Source organism: Silene latifolia, chromosome 9 (genome assembly GCF_048544455.1).
Source record: "Silene latifolia isolate original U9 population chromosome 9, ASM4854445v1, whole genome shotgun sequence".
NCBI classification, from domain to species: Eukaryota; Viridiplantae; Streptophyta; class Magnoliopsida; order Caryophyllales; family Caryophyllaceae; genus Silene; species Silene latifolia.
This window is the reverse complement of record NC_133534.1, coordinates 154543784-154556582: the sequence shown is the minus strand read 5'-3', so window position 1 is coordinate 154556582 and position 12799 is coordinate 154543784. Positions and strand designations below refer to the sequence as shown.

The window sequence follows — 12799 nt, the reverse complement described above, 5'->3', positions numbered from 1 at the left end:
ATTGAAAAATGAGATTATTCAGGAATATACACTGAATGCTGAGATTACGCATTGAATTTCTGCTAGTAGATCCATAATCAAAAAAAGCGTTTGTGATTGTTCCAGAAGAAATGAAACAAAAGGTAGGGTAGAGCTAGGACAGTTATTGTATGAGGTCTACCCAATGCTAGATGCAGAGGCGTATAATAGATCGATATGAACATCACGAGCTGTCCCATAATAAAACCAGTTGTTGCTGATACCTTCTTCTCAGTTCCTTCTTCTCCTTCTTCCATAACCTGAGCTCGGAGAAGGAAGAGATAAGAGGGCCCTATGGAGAATGTGGTCAGAAATCCATAATAAAGTCTGACCACAACGACCGAATTAATTATCTTCATGCATAAGGATACTAGATTACCTAGTAGAAAAGATTGAAAAATCATCACAAACCTCCCTTTTTCTTTTGTATTGCAATTACTGGATTATTACATGATGATTTTTTAACTTTCCATATCTAGAAATAGAAAGAGATAGACTAGAAATGACATCTCTTAGGTCGATGACACAAAAGGGATATTAAATGATTGGAATTGGGATATGGATGGAATATAATGAAATAGAGCCACTTTCAGGTTCTCTATGAAATGAGGCATGGAAGGGAGCCATTACGAAGAAGTTCCGGGAGTTACGAAGGAAGCTTCGAGCTCATATTGATCATGGGTTGAGACCGGTAATTTAATTCTATGAGATCGAGTCTGGCATTGTTCCTCAGTAGCTCAGTGGTAGAGCGGTCGACTGTTAATTGATTGGTCGTAGGTTCGAATCCTACTTGGGGAGATTTTATGAATTCTTCATTCTTTAATTCAGAATGAAGAGGCTCGCTTTGACCGTTAAGAGTAGGTAAGTGGGTAACCTCTTCCCTGTCTTTTTTTCTATCTCGTCGTATGGTATCACATTCGCATTCTGTTCTGCGCTATTTGATAATCTCCGTTAATACCACGGTGTAGGTCTGGGATAATCTTTTGTTCCAAAGTCCTGGGGCTATTTACAACTAGCCAATTAATAATTCTCGGATGTACTAGCAGTGCATCAAAGATGCAGTCATTTTTATTTGATTCCATCAATAAATAAAATTTCTTCCCTATGAGTTCGAGTCTCAATAAGAATGCTAGTTTTTACTGTTTATATGTTATGATATGAATATACCACACCAATTCCTTATGTATGGATGATGAGATTCCATTGATACAGAGCCAGACTTATTGGAGGGTCCCATTGGCGTGCATCCAGTAGAAATTGAACCTACGAATTCGCCAATTATGAGTTGGGCGCTTTAACCATTCATCCATGGATGCTTAGCGGGGATCCTCATACACGGTGAATAACCAAATTCCAATTGAAATGAAATCTTTAGGATAAATCAATGCAATTTAGGAGGAATCAATGAAAGGACATCAATTCAAATTCTGGATTTTCGAATTGAGAGAGATTAAAAATTCTCACTATTTCTCAGATTCATGGACCCAATTCAATTCAGTGGGATCTTTCATTCACATTTTCTTCCACCAAGAACGTTTTATAAAACTCTTTGGCCCCCGAATTTGGAGTATCCTACTTTCACCCAATTCACGGGGTTCAACAAGCAATCAATATTTCACGATCAAGGGTGTAATACTCTTTGTAGTAGTGTTCCTTCTATATCTTATTAATAATCGAAATATGGTTGAAAGAAAAAATCTCTATTTGATAGAGCTTCTTCCTATACCTATGAATTCCATTGGACCCAGAAATGATACATTGGAAAAACCCTTTTGGTCTTCCAATATCAATAGGCTGATTGTTTCGCTCCTCTATCTTCCAAAAGGAAAAAATATTTCGGTCGAGTATGTTAGAGATCAGAGGGTCTGTTTGGGGTCTGATGTCAAGGCACTCGATCGAGTATGTTGGGCACTCGATCGAGTAGCCTCTACTCGATCGAGTAGGTTTAGGCACTCGATCGAGTGTGTTATGGGCAGTCCGCTTTCGTGTTTTGAGGTTTTAGTGCGTATGTTTATATCTACCCTTTCTTATATAATTTCAAGATGCCGCCCAAGAGAAACGCTTTGTATGCGAGAAATGAGACCATGAACATAGATGATATCGTTAAGATGTTGGAGCATCAGGATGGTCTTACAGAGGCCTTGAAGAAAGTGGGAAAGGACAAGGAGGTTAATCACTCTAAGATCAGCCTTTATATAGCGAGGTTTAACACAAAAGAGTACAAGGGAACCGGAGAACCGAACCTTCTTGACAACTGGCATCGTGAGATGGAGAACATAATAGACCTGGTTCACTGTCCTGATGAGATGAGAGTAGAACAAGCCGTGTTCTATCTGAGGGAAGCAGCTGGCGAGTGGTGGGATAAGGTGAAGGTGAGTGCTAGGGAGATGTATGCGAACCAGGGCTTACCTGCTATACCTTGGGAAGAGTTTAGGAGGGCTATGAGGAAAGAGTTTGTACCGGAACATGTGAGGAGTAAGCTGAGAGAGGAGTTTGATGGGTTTAAGATGACATCTGATTTGTCAGTTGCTGAGTACTACAAGCATTTTAATGAGAAGTCTAGGTATGCTGAGGATATGGGTTTGAGTGAGGAGAACCTGGCGCTGAGGTTTGAGAGGGGGTTGACCCCTAAGATCATTGATAAGCTACCCGTGGGAGTCCTTACTGATGTTAAGGAAGCTTATGAGAGGGCTGGGAGAGCTGAGAGGTTGGTGGAGATGGCTCAGGAGAGAGTGGGTGAGAAAAGAAAGGCTGAGAGTAAGGGTGGTGGCCAATCTAGTCACAAGAAAGGCAACCACAATCAAGCTAGAGGGTTTTCTTCTGGGTCAGGGTTCAGTGCTGGGGCTTCCTTTGGGCGTGGCCGTGTGAGTGGTAGTGGTAGTTTGGGGATGATCTGCTATGGTTGTGGCGGTGTAGGCCACAAGAGACATGAGTGCACGAGTATGCCTGGAGCTTTTCCGGGATCGGCTCGGGGGAGCTATTCTCAGGGACCTGCACAGAGTTATGCGAGCAATAGACCGTTTGGGTTATGGTCTAACCGGGGAAGTCAGAGCTATCAGGGTGGAGGTAACCGCAATGGCGGTAATTCTTATCAGAAACCTGCTACGAACAACAACAACAATCAGGGGTCGGGTGCTAAGCCGACCACATCAGCTAGTACTGTCCAGGGAGGTGGACAGAAGACCAGTGGAAAGCTGTTCATGTTGGACAAGAAAGCAGCTGAGGATGATGCACATGTTATCACTGGTACTTTTCTTGTTAACGGTATTCATACCTTTGTTTTGTTTGATTCGGGGGCATCTCAGTCATTTTTATCTTCGAGTCATGTTAAACGGTTAGGTTTGAGGGTATATGAGTCTGTAAGTGAGAAAGTTTTTATACCTTCGGGTGAGTCTGTATCATGTTGGAGGTTGTATAGAGATGTGTCTATGATAGTTGGGCAAGTTGATCTACCTGTAGACTTGCTAGAGTTTCCTTTTGACGGTTTTGAGATGATAGTCGGGATGGATTGGTTGGGAAAGTGTAAAGCTAAGACAGACTATCATCAAAAGAAAGTGTCTTTGAGAGGTCCTAAGTGTGTTAGTGTGTCTTATCGTGGGTTTGTGGTCAAACCCAAAGTTAAGTTGATTGCAGCTGTGACCTTGAAGTCTTATCTGAGGAAGGGATGCCCTTTGATCTTGTGCCATGTGAGAGATGACCGGATAGAGAGTCCGAGAGTTGATCAGATACCAGTGGTGGGAAAGTTTGCAGATGTTTTTCCAGAGGAGATTCCGGGGTTACCACCGAAGAGGGAGATAGATTTCACGGTTGAGTTGAAACCGGGGACGGGGCCAATCTCTAAGGCACCGTACCAGATGGGTCCTAAAGAGATGGAGGAGCTCGGGAAACAATTAGATGATCTGATAGAGAAGGGATACATTAGACCTAGTGTATCGTCGTGGGGAGCACCAGTTCTTTTTGTGAAGAAGAAAGATGGGAGTTTGAGGTTGTGCATAGACTATAGAGAGCTGAACCGAGTGACGGTGAAGAACAAGTATCCTTTGCCAAGGATAGATGACCTGTTTGATTAGTTGAGTGGTGCATCAGTCTTTTCCAAGATTGATTAGAGGTCGGGGTACCATCAGGTGAACATTAGAGATGTGGACATACCAAAGACAGCTTTCACGTCGAGGTATGGCCATTATAAGTATGTGGTGATGCCGTTTGGGGTATCTAATGCACCGGCTGTGTTTATGGATTTGATGAACAGAATCTTCAGACAGTTTTTGGACAAGTTTGTGGTGGTGTTTATCGATGACATCTTAGTCTACTCCAAGACTAAGGAGGAACATGAGGAGCATCTGATGATTGTGTTGCAGACTTTGAAGGAGCATGAGTTATATGCTATGTTATCCAAGTGTGAGTTCTGGTTAGAGAAAGTTGCTTTTCTGGGGCATGTGATCTCTAAGGCGGGAGTAGCTGTGGATCCGGCAAAGATTGAGGCAGTGACAAAGTGGGAAGCACCAAAGAATGTTGCTGAGATCAGGAGTTTTTTGGGTTTAGCTGGATACTACAGACGGTTCGTGAAAGATTTCTCCAAGATGGCTAGACCTTTGACAGCTTTGATGAGGAAAGAGAACATGTTTCGTTGGGATGAGAGTTGTGAGACGGCGTTCCAAACATTAAAGGAGCGTTTGACCACAACTCCTATCTTAGCATTGCCCGAGGGGATCGAGAACTTTGAGGTTTATACATATGCCTGAAAGAATGGGTTTGGATGTGTGTTGATGCAGAACGGTAAGGTGATTGCTTATGCTTCTAGGCAATTGAAGCCGTATGAGGAGAACTACCCTACACATGATCTAGAGTTGGGTGCAGTGGTGTTTGCTCTCAAGATTTGGAGACATTAGCTTTATGGGGCGACCTTTAAGGTATTTTCGGATCACAAGAGTCTCAAGTACATCTTCACTCAAAAGGAGTTGAACATGAGACAAAGGAGGTGGATGGAGCTGACTGGCGATTATGACATGGACATTATCTACCATGAAGGGAAAGCCAATGTCGTTGCAGATTCTTTGAGTAGGAAGAGTGTACATTCTTTGTGTACAACTTTATCTTTGATGAGGTTGAGAGATGAGGTGGGGAGGTTTGGGATACATATGATGCAGAGAGGGGATGCCGTGGGAGATTTGACAGTGCAGCCTGATCTTTATGATGATATTCGAGGTAAACATACGTTGGATCCTAAGATGGTTAAGTGGAGAGCTGGAGTAGAGAAAGGGACAGTGTCTCGATTCTCTATTCATACAGATGGTAGTTTGAGGTTTGATGGGAGGTGGTGTGTCCCTAATGATGAGGAGCTGAAAAAGACTATCATGACAGAGGCACATTGTACACCATATTCAGTACATCCAGGTGGTGAGAAGCTGTACAAGGACTTGAAGAACACGTTTTGGTGGCCTGGGATGAAGAAAGAAACAGCTGAGTTTGTGGCCCGTTGTTTGACATGCCAGAGAGTTAAAGGGGAACAGCGACGACCACAAGGTAAGATTCAGTCTTTAGAGGTACCTGAGTGGAATTGGGAATCCATTTTTATGGATTTTATCGTGGGTTTGCCAAAGAGTCAACAGGGTAACAACATGTTATGGGTAATAGTGGATCGACTGACCAAGTCAGCTCACTTTGTGCCAATGAAAGATACATGGACTAAAGTACAATTAGCTATAGCTTATCAGAAGAATGTGCTTAAGTTACATGGAGTCCCTAAGGATATAGTATCTGACAGAGATGCGGGATTTATCTCAAGGTTTTGGAAAGAGTTGCAGGAATCTTTGGGAACAACTTTGAAGATGAGTACAGCATTTCATCCTGCGACAGACGGTCAGACAGAGAGAACGATCAAGACTCTTAAGGATATGTTACGAGCTTCTGTGATGGACTTTGGGGGTAGCTGGGAACAGAGGTTGGATTTGATAGAGTTTTCTTACAACAACAGCTATCACACTAGTATTGGCATGGCACCGTTTAAGGCTTTATATGGGAGGAGGTGTAGGAGTCCGATATGTTGGGACGACAGTGCTGAGGCAGTGGTTCTAGGACCATAGATGGTACATGAGATGGTTGAACAGATTAAGATGATCAGAGAACGGATGAGAGCAGCTCAGGATAGGCAAAAGAGTTTTGCAGATCTACATCGCCGGGATATAGAGTTTAAGGTTGGGGATAAGGTTCTTCTGAAAGTGTCTCCTATGCGTGGGTTTATGAGATTTGGAAAGAAAGGCAAGCTGAGTCAGAAGTTCATCGGGCCTTATGAGATCTTAGAGTGGGTTGGAGAGGTTGCATATCATCTGGCATTACCAGCTGCGTTAGAGATAGTGCATAATGTGTTTCATGTATCTCAGCTGCGGAAGTATGTGAGTGACTCGTCACATATGTTAGAGGCATAAATCTTAGAGTTAGATGAGTCCTTATCATATCTTGAGGTACCTAAGCATATTCTTGACCGGAAGGTTAGGAAGACTAGGAGTGGTGAGACAGTTTTGCTTAAGATCCTTTTGTCTAACCACGAGACTGAGGAAGCTACATGGGAGGCAGAGGAGGCCATGAGAGAGCGTTACCCTTTCCTTTTTGATCAAGTATGTATGGTTACGGGGACGTAACCTTGTTTCTTTTAGGGGGGTAGGATATGATCGCGAAGAATTTTTAAGAGTTTTTATACCCTTTTTATGTTGTGTCGGTATGTTTGTTGTGGTTGAGTCCGGTTGAGTATGGATAGTAACATGTTTTATGTCGAGTTTTGTTTTGGTTGTTGAGTCGTGAGTGTTGTAGTGTCTCTTTGTTTTGTTGTGGTTTGAACTTCGGGGACGAAGTTCTTTTAAGGAGGGAAGACTGTAATACTATGGATTTATGAGTCTCTGGGTACTCTATCGAGTAGGCCTTACTCTGTCGAGTAAGGGTGTGTTGCGTCTTAAAAATAGTTTCTGACCTGTTGGGTACTCGATCGAGTAACGTTGATACTCGATCGAGTAAGGGGGCACTCGATCGAGTACCTCAGCTACTCGATCGAGTAGCCGGTTTATGGGGGATGATTTCTCGGGTTTTGTTAATAATGCGATTAAGTATATAATTACTTCCGTCACTTTTCATTAAACACTTTTAAAACCTAATTGCTTTCAAAAAGAGAAATCAAACTACGTTCTTCGCATCAATCGCATTGTTGGCAAATCCCGGAGCTTGGAAGGTCGGATTTTACCTTTGTTTACACAGTTGTGATCCTTGCGTCGAGGTTAAGATCTACGTACCGTTTTTATAGCATTTCGTTAAAGTTGGTTAAACCCTAATATGGGGATTTGGGGGTTTTGTTGTATTTTGCGATTGGTAGTGATTATATGTTTGTATGTTAGGAGGAGGATTCGTAGAGGAAGCTTTTTGATATCAGCTGTTAGACCGTCTGATTGTGTTCATTTCCAGGGAGGGTTTCCCTACTCAGTATTAGTCCCATAATGCATTGTTGGTGTTGTGTAATTGTTGATTATTATCGTATTGGTATTATGACGGTTGTTGATTGATTGCTGTATGATGGTTGTGATTGTTTGTCTCTGGTTCTCGAGATGTGTTCTCGGCTGAGTGGAGTCACTTGCGGGAGTGGCTTCACGCCCTAGTTTCTCCCTCCGTGGAACCCGCCACGGGAGGGGATGTGCACATTAATGGGAAAGGGTTATCGCTTGGTATGATGAGCGGGGATTTGGTGGGTACGGCTGCGGTCCCCATCGGCGGGTGGTCCGGTGGACGATCGGTGACGGAGATTGATTGGAGTGGGTGATTGTGTGTGACTTTGAGCTGTGTGTTGTTGTTTATCGTCTTCGTTGGTTATATAAATTGTGTGATTAGTACTAACCCCGTTTAATGTTTTAAAAACTGTGGTGATCCATTCGGGGATGGTGAGCAGTTATTGAGCAGGTATGAGTCGAGTTACTGGGATAGCTAGGATGTGCCGCCGTCAGATAATAGAAGTCTTCCGCTGTAGCTTAGTAGTTTAATAAACATTTCAGTTAGTTGATTAGACAGTTGGTTTGAGAACTTGTATTCGTATTTTGGATTTGGTTTTGGATTGTAACCTTTCACTAAAGTTATACAATTTAAATGTTGTTTCGTTATTGTCTGATGATTATCATTGCCTCGGGTAACCGAGATGGTAGCATCCTTATACCTGAGTGGTCCTGGTAATGCACTTGGAGTATGGGGGTGTTACACTCTCATTGTCTTTTCAAGATTAAAAGTGATTGTTTCATCTCCCTCTTCAAGGGTTAGTTCTCCATGTTTCACGTCAATCACCGCTCATGCGGTGTGTAAGAAAGGTCTTCCTAAAATGATAGGAATGTTGGAGTCTTCCTCCATATCAACCATAACAAAGTCCACCGGGATGAAGAACTTCCAATTCTTACGGGCACATCTTCCCATACCACTAAAGGTGTCTTCGTAGATCGATCCGCCATTTGAAATGTGATTTTAGTGCACTTGAGTTCTCCCATTCCTAGCCTCTTGCTTACCGAATATGGCATAACACTCACACTTGCCCCAAGGTCACATAGAGCTTTGTTGATTGTGGTGTCGCCAATGGTACATGGAATAGAGAAGCTTCCCGGATCCTTTAGTTTTGGGGGTGAACTTCCTTGTAGGATGGCACTACTTACTTTAGTGAAAGCAATAGCCTCAAGCTTCCGGATGGATTTCTTCTTTGTAAGAATATCTTTCATATACTTAGCATAGGCCGGAACGTCATTGATTAATTCCGTAAATGGAATTGAGACTTCCAAGTTCTTGAAAATCTCCATAAACTTCCCAAGTTGTTCATCAAACTTAGGCTTAGCTTGACGACTTGGAAATGGAAGCCGAATCACAATAGGCTCTTTCTCCTTAGCCTTCTCTTCGTTCTCCTTCGAAACTTCTTGAATGGTGGGTTCCTCTTCTTTAGAGTTTTCAACAAGTCTTTCCTTGTCACTAGCATTCACAACATATTCATCAACGGGCCTCTTCGGCCCTTCATACCTTATACCACTCCTCAAATGGATGGCACTCACCGATTCTTATCTTGGAGGATTACCTTGAGGTGGTAATTTCCCCTTTTGTCTTTGTGAACTTGAAGATGCCAATTGAGACATTAGGGTATCCAACATCTTTGTGTGAGCTAGGATGTTGTTGATGGTGATGTCTTTTGCTTGGCTATCCTTTTGCATTTGAGTGAAAAATTCTTGTTGGTTCTTTTGCATTTGGAGGACCGCTTTTTGAACATCAAAACCTTGGTCATTTGTTTGATTGTATGGAGTTTGGTTTTGATAACTTTGGTTTTGATTTTAAAAGGGTCTTTGAGCTTGGTTTCTCATTGGAGGTGGGGTGTATGTTTTTTGAGGGTTTTGAACATTTTGGCTTTTGTATGAGAGGTTGGGATGGAATTTGGTGTTTTCATTGTAATAGTTGGAATAAGGGATACCACTCTTGTATGCTTGGAAAGCATTCACTTGTTCCCCTACATTCACTTTGCTCATGTCCCAAAGTTCCACAACTCTCACATACTCCACTTGGAATTGATGAAGATACCACCATGGCATTCACATGTTGCTTAGATTTGGAGGCTTCTTCGAGCTTAGCCATAGCCTTCTCAAACTTCAAATTAATGGTATCAATATGAGCACTAAATTGAGCACCCAATTCAGTAATAGAGTCCACTTCATACTTTCCTCCTCTAGTAGCCTTCCGAGGTCTACTATATTGTGAGTTATGGCCCGCCATTTCCTCAATCTTGTTCCATGTTCGATTATCATCAACTTCGGTAAACATACCATTTGATCCCATATTGAGAATGTTTCGGGAATCTTCATAAAGACCATTCCAAAATTGTTGTACCAAGAGCCACTCGCTAAGTCCGTGATGAGGACATGAGTGGCAAGTTCCCTTGAATCGCTCCCAAGCTTCATACAAAGATTCTTCGTCCCTTTGTTTGAACCCGGTGATTTGGTCTCTTAGCATGTTAGTCTTTTCTGGAGGATAACTTTTTGTAGAAAGCAAGTGTCAATTTCTTCCAAGAGTCAATACTAAGAGTAGCCTTATCAAGGCTCTTTAACCATTGTTTTGCGGTACCAATCAAAGAAAAAGGAAATCAGACCCATCGAATTTGGTCTTTAGCAACTCCGGTTTGAGAAATCGCATCACAATAGTCGCAAAAAGTCTCCATATGAGAATGAGGGTGTTCACTAGGCATCCCCCCAAATTGGCTTCTTTCGACTAATTGTATAAATGCGGATTTTGCAATGAAATTACCGGTTAAATGTTTTGGTGTGGGAGTACCATTTGGTAGGTTCTCCTCGGTTGGTACGGAATGTGATGAAAATTTAGGCATTGTGGGTTGATTTTGTAGTTGATTATGTGTTGGGTTATCCTCTCCTTCTCTTGCAAAAGGGTTGATGTACTCAATATTATTTGGTTGAATGTCCACAATCTCACCAATACTTCTCAAAGTATTCCTAACAAGTCTTCTATTGTTGGTCAAAGTTCTTTCAATTTCAAGATCAATGGGTAACAAGTTACCTTGTGATCTCCTAGACATGCAAAATATCAAACAACTCGGAAACAATTAGAACAAACCTTGAGGAGTATGACTTCCCCAAGGTAAAGAAAGAAAGAACTAAAAAGTAATCAAAGAAAATCAAATCAAGTTAACACCGTCCATGGCAACGGCGCCATTTTTGGTTCGTCAGTTTTGTTACTCGCCGTCAAAAGTTACCTAGACCAAAACAATATTTATAACTTCACAAACTACTCTACTTTTAGTAAAGAGGTAAGTAAAGGTCAGATCCCAAGGGATGGGTATTGATGTAGGATTTTCGATTACAAATGGTGCGTTAGTGTATATCTTTCAATCCCTAGGAAGGTTTGGGTCCCGGAGCCGAATCGATTATATTGTACAACACCTACAATTCAACTTAATCCTCCCTATCCAACTATATGCATGGTCTAATGAGACTCGAGTTGGTTCATGTCTTACAAGTCTCATTGAAAAGATAATTAAAAGGAGGTTCTCACACTATTGAGACAAGGGGGATCATCCATATATTTTAAGCTCAAGAACAAGTAGGAAAGGAGTTCTTACTTGTCCCTTTAAAATCTGATTTCCATATTGTAAGAAGCATTCTTCTTATCTTTGTTTTATATTTTGTTATGCGTGCATAAGATCATCATATTTAATTAATGAGCAATTAGATATAAAATTAAAGAGTTTAATTTGAGGGTTAATGAATTCTTCAATTACGGTCGTTTTGGCAGTAATTACAATACATTTGGAGTCCGAGTCAAAAACCGCTTAATTTTCCTAAAACTGTCAGATCCCAAGTCAAAGCAATGTGCTTGTCTACCTAAGGTTAGGATGTAATAAAATGTTATAAGTATATCTCATTTTTAGTCCTATCTCATTTTAGTTAAATCTCGCGACGCTAACATGTAAGTTTAAGGGTGTAAAATCCCATCTTTTAATCTTGTTTATATTATTGTTGTATTTTATTTTACGAGTTTACATCATATTAATGCCAAAACGATAATTTGTTAAAACACACATTTCAAACCTTATTTCGTCAAAACTTTTTAGATCTGACGAGTAGAAGAAACACAGTGTCGGCTGCGCCTTCTAAAAGGATCGCAGCTTCTGCTGCGCCTCTTCCAGAGGCTGCTTTCAGCTGCTCTGTTTCTTCTTCTCCTCGGATTCGTTCTTTTCTCCTTCTTTCTTCTTCAATTCTTTTCTTTTCTTTCAACCTACATCTCTTAATTAGTTTTCATCAAATTATTTTACTCATAAATTTATTTTCTTAAACCTTTTCTTCTTTAGTCGGTTTAAATCGCTAATTCTTCATATTGGTTGGTTTATTCTGTTAGGTTTAATTACCTATTATTAGACTCCTCTGATAGTGAACTAATTAACTTCATAATTATTTGTTATTTAGATCTAGTGCATGCACAACAAAATAAGAGATTTATGAGGAAAAACAATGTCCCTTACATTGTATATAGGTTCGAAATATAGGGCACAAACAAGGTCACCTTTCTTTATTTGTTCTTGAGCTTAATATGTTGGATGATCCTCCAAAAATCCCAAATTAGAGATCCTACTTAGATTGCACCCAAGACTAATTCCTTAAAAATAATATACTAATTAACTAGATTAGTGTATTATTATTCCTTAAAATGTATTCTAATATGTTTACTATTACTACACTAGTAACCTTGTTGATATTAGAATTTATGAACAATTTATAAGGTTTCTAAAAGCTTGTTTTAGAGAGATTTTGAGAGAATAGAGCTAGCTTTGCATGTAGAGATGTGAATGAATGATAATACAAATCTCTTATAGAAAGAGGGACAAAACCGGTGGAGGCAAGGAGAACAATTCAAAAATTAGAATCTCCTTTATGCTTTTTATCTTGACAAGATCATAGGAGTGTAAGCTAGTAGGTATAGTAACCATTATTTAATTTTTATCACATAAAATAAAATAACCACAACCCACTAATACTCCCTTCATTTCGGTTCATTCACATAATATGGACCACCATTTTATTTTGTCAATATGTCATTTGTCACACAATATATCACATGTAGTATGTGATACATGTTATTAATAAATTTAATGCATATTTATCACATAAATATCATTTTATAAATCAATTAAATTACATACAACAAATTCACTAGTGATTCTTGATCACATAAATAAAATGAGTCATATAATTATAGTTCACAACATCTTGTAATTATA

At 40.5% G+C, this 12799-nt stretch overlaps 2 non-coding genes across 2 annotated transcripts; both read left to right on the top strand.

The window, feature by feature from the left end:
- Nucleotides 1-744: 744 nt before the first annotated feature.
- On the top strand, nt 745-816 carry TRNAN-GUU (transfer RNA asparagine (anticodon GUU)). Its single transcript has one exon. It is a non-coding gene; the product is annotated as a tRNA-Asn (tRNA).
- A 9100-nt stretch (nt 817-9916) lies between these two features.
- Nucleotides 9917-10023, top strand: LOC141603056 (small nucleolar RNA R71). The gene has a single exon (XR_012524954.1). It is a non-coding gene; the product is annotated as a small nucleolar RNA R71 (small nucleolar RNA).
- The last annotated feature ends 2776 nt before the right edge of the window (nt 10024-12799 follow it).